Consider the following 7,811-nt stretch of genomic DNA (forward strand, 5'->3'; position numbering starts at 1 on the left):
TGGAGAAGGATGACGAAGAGAAGAACGCATCCAGATGAGAACGTGCGGAGTCTGAACTGGAAACAGCCTCCGTGGGGAAGAACAATTGGTAGCTTCTAAGAAAAGGGATGGTACAAAGGCCAGCAGCTGGCTGAGGATCTCGCTGCCGAAAATGCATTTGAGACGTATTTCCAGAACCCCGCTGGGCTTATGTAACCAAAGGGTTCCACTGACAAGTCACCTTGGGACTCAATGTGCTCTGTGGGTATTCGCAGGCTCAGCAGCTGGCTTTCCTGCCATGCTGTTCTTTACTCCAGGGGGTCAGAGTCTATCATTTCTTGGGCCTCCAACAGGCCTTACACCGGGGTGGGCAAATTTTTTGGGCTGAGGGCCACATTGGGATTCCGAAACTGTATGGAGGGCCGGATAGGGAAGGCTGTGCCTCCACAAACCAGCCTGGCCCCTATCTGTCCCCTCCCACTTCCCGCCCCCTGACTGCCCCCCTCAGAACCCCCGACCCATCCAATCCCCCCTACTCCTTGTCCCCTGACCGCCCCCTCCTAGGACCCCCCACCCCTAACCGCCCCCCGGGACCCCACCCCCTATCCAACCTCCCTGCTCCCTGTGACCAGACACCCCTTCCTCCCAGATGTGGAGCAGAGCTAAAAAGACATCCAGAAAGCACCCTAGAAAGTCCCTATGCTTGGCGACAGGGAAGGGTGATATAGGAATGCGACAGACGGACAGATGGTGCTTATTGACTTCACATTCGCGGCCTGAAAATGAAACTCACTGCAGGATTCAGAGTAGCAGCCGTGTTAGTCTGTATTCGCAAAAAGAAAAGGAGTACTTGTGGCATCTTAGAGACTGAATAAATTGGTTAGTCTCTAAGGTGCCTCAAGTACTCCTTTTCTTTTCACTGCAGGATGTTTGCAGTGGGCACTGTCTCACTCGGTATTTGTACAGCACCCGGCACCAAAGGGGCCTCTCTCCTGGTTATACGATTAGCTTTTTGCCCGTAAAGAAATGACAAGCCCAGACTCGTGGGATGAGGATGAAGATGATGAAGGGGTTGGGGCACTGAATTCTGAAGCGTGTCCAGCTGGTAGTGCAGCCATGTGACCCCCTCCATTGGCACGTGATGTTCCCTGAGCCTGGTTCTGATTCATGCCCCCAACGGCTGGCTGCGGGAGCCCATGCATGTGGCATCATGGTTTCCATCAGTTACAGGGTTTACAGCAGGGATAGTCAATTATTTTTGTGAAGGTCCAAATTTCTTGGTCAAAGTACAGTCAAGGTCCAGACTCCAAAGAAAATAATAAAAATAAAAAATCATAAGTAAATAAAGATTTTGGGGTCTGTTCAAAAGTGTCTGGTGGTCTGGATTTGGCCTGTGGTCTGCCTATTGACTACCCTTTGTTTACAGTTTGGTTCAGTGACTCTTGTCACCCCCACTATACAAAGTGTTCCAGTACCCCTGATCATGGATAAGGGGGTTCCAGTGCCCTGAGACACAAGGCACCGTCCCTGGTGCTTAGTTTTAATGCGATGCCAAGGAAAAGGATGTAGCATCTCTTTCCCATTTAGGAAGACAGAGCATTGTCCTAGTACAGTGGTTTCCAACCTTTTCTCCTCTGCGGACCCCGTTGGAAATCTTAGACCTAGTCTGTGGCCTTCCAGGGGTCCACGGACCACAGGTTGAAAACCACTGTCCTAGTAGCTTGCAAAGAGGAAAAGGTGGGCAGTCACCATTCATCAGAGCAGCCACATCCTGGTTCCCACTGTGGTGCTGTGTCCTCAGAGCTAATCGTAGCCGTGTTTACCAACAGGAGTGCAGCTTCAATGACGGTGCTTCAGTCTTTGTTTTTCACACGCCGCTTGCCTGGAAAGGAGCTGCCGGGCTGGCTCTGGACAGTGTCCCTGTCTCTTCCCTGGTCTGGTTCTAGCGGGCGCATTGGAGGGTTCCCTGAGTTCCGGGTAGAGATTTGTGAAGTTCCCAGCACAATTCAGAAGGCTCAGATGCCAAGGGCTTGGCATTTCCGTCCGGGTTCCCCGGTGCAATCTCATCTCTCACACACGGAAAGTCCTGCAGGGGGCTGCGGGTTCTGGGCCTGGAGCAAGTCAGTCCAGTGTGGCCAGTGCTACTGTCCAGGGATGCTCGGATGGCCTGTTGACAGAGGATTATGGGTAAAATTCACCCCTTTGAAGTGGGCCCGTATAAGGCCCATGTGCACTACTTATATCCCACTTAAGCCATATTTGGAGGGCTTATGTGGTGCAGGGGGAGAATTTGTGCACGGGGGAGAATTTCACCCACCCTGTGTAACCCACACCCAACTCCATGTGGTACTCTGTCCTCCTCTAGTGGTGGCTGCCCATGATGTTACCTCTGCTCTGCTCCGCCCAACACAATCCTGTTCTAGAGACTCCTGATCACTCCACGTCTGCACACTGGTAGCTGAGTTCATGAGTACCCTGGCGGGGATTGCTTCAGCAACCATTTTGTAGTTAATTTCAGAGAGTACTCAGGGTTAAGGCAAATTGGGTGTGGGGGGGTTGGCTTTGCATGGCACACCTTCACCCCCCGTGCAGCATCTCTGGGTTACAGTGTGTGGTTATAAGAAGCCCTTGGGTCATGGTTACCACTATATTTGCATTCCTGCAATTGTCCCAAACTATTCCCCATTTGCTGAGTGCACCTTCCAGCCACCCCCACCAGCCAGCCCTGGGCCTGAGGAGGAGCATTGCTCTCCAGGCTGTTGAGACCAGGCTATGCTCCAGAATACAGTATACCTGTTGCTGACAACAGGGGAAGCCAGAGTGGTGCTGCAGGTGTAGGCAAGGTCAAATGGCTACGAGCGATGCTTTGGAAACCATGGTTCAAACGCCCTCCAGGGGCATGGAGGTTTTGGCCTTCACCCTTCACCACCTGCCAGGCTGCAACAAGGGCTGGGGTAAAATGTCTAGGGATTTCGCTAAAAATTAACAAACATCTGGGCTCGAGCCCCTACCTGGGAAAAACTAAATACCTTCCCTGCCGTCCCTAAACAGCCAACACTTTCCTGCCTGCAAGCAAAGAGGCTACGTATGCAACAAGGTCACTAGTGGGAGGGGGAGGGAAATGGAGCACAGCATTAATTTGAGAAAACACAACAATAAATCAGCAGTATGTTTACATGAATAGTAAGTAACCACTGCCCTCCTTCCCGCTGCGCGCACACGTACGTCGTGGGCAGTAGTTCTTTGACTCAGTTTCCCCATCTGCCAGGATGAAAGTCCTAAGGACAAATGTCCCTTGATGCCTCACTTTCCTGGTTCCCAAGTAGATGGCAGCAGAGAGCTCCTTCCCCTATGATGCTTGGATCACAGGGTTATACCTGCAAACTGGTGTAGGATATGAGCAGCCAGGCAGCCCCTACAGCTATGTGACACGGTATCAGCCCTTCTTAATCCATAGCCATCGTGAGCTGCTTGTGACCCAGGGTGTCCTACGTAGTGGAGCAGAGACAGGACTCCATCATACTGAGTATAATGGGGATTCTTTATTGAGGCAGACCCTGTGTTCTGTCTGGCTGCCTAGCACCCAGCCTGGTGTCACCATGGAGGGGTGCCCTAAATCCTGATGTGGACTTAGCAGACGTAGAAAGGGCTGATGACTTCACTACACTCAGCAGCCTCCTCCGAGCGTCTGCCCTTCCATCTCAGGATCATGCTGAGACATGGTATGACACGGCCAGTGTATGAATGTAGCCCCCATAACCCATACTCTGGCTCGGCAGGATGTGTTGGCATGGCTTGTCACTGACATTTAATTACCAGAGCCCCTGATGTAAAGGCTCAAGGATCTGCAGGGACGTTCTTCTTATCGAGAGGCTGGTGTGATCTGCAAGAGCTGGGTGATTCCCGCCTCGGAAGGGCAGGTGCTGCTGGCGGAGTGTGAATGGGGCCCCTGACGGACGCCCCCTTTCATCAGCAGGTCAGGAGGAGGTTTGGTTAGCGTGGTCACATTTGGTTGTCCCAGGCAACTCCATGGGAGAACATGAGCCAATGACATTGCATTGTTTTCCATCCGCTTGGCCTCTAACTAGCCACATCTCCACTTACACAGGGGAGGGGAGGGGAAGTACATGGAATCCAAACTCCTAGGCACTATTTTTGTTGCCCCTTTAAGCAGCCTTGGTTCGTTTCCTTTGCAGGAAGTGAGGGGAAAGGGCTTCCAGCTCTTCCTGCATTCTGAAAGGGCATTTGGCAGGTGCCCTGGAAATAAATAAGGACCACAAGAACTACAGTTGCCCCAAAGATGCTCACTAATAAAGGACCAAATCCTGGCCCCGTGCGAAAGCCAAAGTAAGTGTGCTGGGGATTGCTGGGGCAATGAAATCCTCCCCCTAAGCTGGCCAGTGCCAATGGGCTTGTTACTACAGGAGATAAGCTGTAGCAGCTGCTGGGCCTGTATTCCCCCTGCACAGTATGTTTTGGCCACTGGATGGTCATAGCCACTAGTCCACAGCTTGCCTGCCCCTCACACAACACCTATGCAAACTCCTGCAGAGGGGGAGCTACCATGCAGCAGCCGAGCTGTCAGGCCCCTGGTGCCACCTCTCCAAAGCTTCCCTCTTCCATTCAGTGGGATTGTGGGATTTCGACCATATCTTGGACCATTTGCAGTCAGGTGTGTGTGTGTGTGTGTGTGTGTGTGAGGAATGAAACTGAACTAATTACTCGGGGGGAGGAGGGGAATCTAGTGGTTTTACAGCTGGGTCTGAATTCCACTGGCGTGGGGGTGTTGGATGCAGGAGATTTTGCTAGCACACTGAGTTCTGGCGATGCCAATGGCTGACGTATGCAGCTGCAGGGATTTTGCTCAATAAGGCAGAAATAGTTGTATTCCCATTCCACTAGTAGCTCACACCATAGTGGCTGGCTGTGTACTTTCACTGTCTGACAGCTGGGAGCCAGCAAATGCAGATCAACAGCTACAAAGGCCCATGCATGTGACACGTGCCTATGATGCCCCAGTATGGGCCATGCAGGCAAAACCCATGATTGTCATCAGCTCACACACCAGGTGTAGTACACACAAACAACCACACCTTGAGATGCTGGGGAAATGCATATGATCACCTCGGCTGCCCTGATTGCTGCAGCCAACGTGTGTGCGTGGAGGGGTGGAACATTCAACCTCCCCCCCCCCCAGCGACATACTGGATTGGTCTGAAAGGGGGATATCCAGGAACCCATGCCAGACAAGGGTTTGCCTGCTGTGGATGCCCCATGGAGACAGACACCATGGTCATCAGCAAACCTTTACAGGGGGAGTATCACCCAGGACCTCAGCTTTTTGTAGTTTAAAGAGGAATCTCTGGTAGCTGTAGTAAGACTGTTAGCCTTGTGGGCTGCAGCCCCTAGGGGGCGACGTATCGCATCCACACAAGCAGCTCTGACATTCCATCCAGGAGACGGCAGTGGTGACTCGGGCACATGGCACTGCCTCCCGCCATAACAAAGAGGCTCAAACCCACAGGAAATTCGCAAGGGCTCCCCTAAAAAAGGCGGCCTCTCACCCAGGGAGTACCTAGCACCTCCATCTCCTCCCTTTCCGGAGACCGTCCCCAGCAGCGCTCACTGAGCTGCTGCCGAAATGGCAGCTGGTGCTCACTGAGCTCTGGTGGGTCGGTGTGGGGCCCGAGCGGGGAGGCTTATGCAGTCAGAACTGCTATTCATGCTTGTACGTTCCAGAGGTGCGCTCTAAGCCCAAACTCCGGGAGGGTCCGAATGCGAACCAGGCTCCTGATCTGGATCTTGTTGGAGGCCCCTATGGTATGTACGGTGGGAACGGTGGGGAAGGCCCTACTCAAAGCCAAACACGGCGACCTGCGCACGCTATGCAGTGCTGTAGCGCGGAGTCATAGCAAGGAAGGCTGAGCTCGCAACTGTCAGTTTCTCAGGCCAGTGTCCCTCCTCGTGTGGGTCACATGCCATCGGCCGGAAATGTTACAAACAACAAAGGCAGAAAGCTGTGCAAGTAATGTCTCCGTGCCTCAGCCAACTCATCTGAGAAATGGGAGTAATACGTGGCCTACTTCCAGCGGGTTGTGAGGTTAAATTCATTAATATCTGCAAAGTGCGCTCTCGGCCTTTAATCATAGGTGTCCCGTAGAGTTGCAAGTAATGATCCATCTATCCTGCCACCCTTAACCAACTTAGATTTATCATATAGCGTCTGTCACTGTTGAGTCTAAATGGTTCACAAAATTAAAGAGCAAAACATCCCAGAAGGATTGATTTAATAAGTCATTATTCTAGTAAATAGCCAGGCAGTAGAAGATACCCACTCCTGGGGCAAAATGCTGAGGAATCTCCTCTTCTAAGTTGCTGGTCAGTTAGTGACCTTCGCAGGGAAAATATCTGTCCTGGAGAGCTGCTTGTCTGCTGTTTACCTTGTATTTGTTCCTAGGCTAATGCAAAGTATTTGTAATATGATGCAAGAACTGGCCACATGAGATAAAAGAAGCATCGGTTTCAAGTGGAGGACAAAATGGTGTGAACTGACCAACCCCCGCCAGCCTGTCCTTCCCAGGCAGTGGCTCAGATCTGCTCAGCTCTTGTAGGTGATAAAAATTCCTAGCAGCATCTGCTGGACCCTCTCTAGGATCAGCCTGGGAGTTGCGAGGGCCCCACCTAATTTCGCTGTCCCCATTTGGGATCGGAGGCTGTTGGCCCCCAGCGACCCCAGCTGATGGGCGAGGGCTATTGAAAAGAAAGCATTTGGGGTTTCCCTGTGCTTGACGGAGAGGAGGCGGGCATGGAGATAGTGTTATGGACCGGCAGGTGTGGGAAGCTCACAGCCCCACCTCTGGGCCTTTGGTGGCTATGCTAAGTTTGGGGGTCATGGTCATGAGCAGTGATGTTTTGGTTTGGGGAGAGCACCTGTGAGCCGCCCCTTCCAACTTGGTGCCCTCACACCTGGCCCTGAAGCTTCCACTGTCCCTAAGTGACACTAAGGGCCATGTTCACTGCCGCATTGCAGACACAGTGTGCTGGCTGTAAAGACACTATAGGGGAATTCCCCTGTCTCTGGAAGTCCCTGGTTGCTGTAGCGTCAACATAGCTGGACCTACAGTATCCCCTTGCAGGATCCCCAGTGCGGGGGGGCATTCCATGGGGAAAGGCATGTGTCTAGAGTGCTCTGGCTGTTCTCAGCTGCCAGCCCAGCCCAGAGGAGATGTTGAACACTGGCTCCGAGTTAGGGAAGAACAGAAGGTCTCTGTTGCACCGGGGGCTGCACGAGTTCCTGGCAAGCTCAAACAGACCCGAGGTACAAAATGGCTTCAAGCCACTTTGTTCTGCTCAGATGCACTGACGGATTGGGGCCACAGCGTCTCTTCTCCAGCATCCCAAGGCCATACAATGGAACGAAGGGTGGCTGTTTACTCATCTGGTGTTCTGAGCTTGGGCGTGACCCTGTAAAGTGACTGGAAACGGCACAGTGGGGTTCCACGTTTATGGCCGCAGCAGATTTCATAGGAAGTTCGCTCAGTTTCCAAGCCAAAATAAACTCAGCCTAGGAGCTGAGAGTCAAGCTGCCTAGCTGTGACTCGTGCATCGTTGTGATCACCAAAAAAAAAAAAAGGGCCACAGGTCAGGTTATCACTGTGCAACCCCAGCACCTTCAGATTCTGCTTCACTTGCACCTAGCTGGGTTGTACAAGAGAAGGCTGAATGTAGCAGTGCAACCAGAAAGGGGCTTATCGTAGGTGAGCCAGAGCAGAATCCATCTCTCTCCCCCTTAACTGCTGCCCTGGCATCACTTAGAACCTCCTTGGGTCACT

Source organism: Natator depressus, chromosome 10 (genome assembly GCF_965152275.1).
Source record: "Natator depressus isolate rNatDep1 chromosome 10, rNatDep2.hap1, whole genome shotgun sequence".
Classification (NCBI taxonomy): domain Eukaryota; kingdom Metazoa; phylum Chordata; order Testudines; family Cheloniidae; genus Natator; species Natator depressus.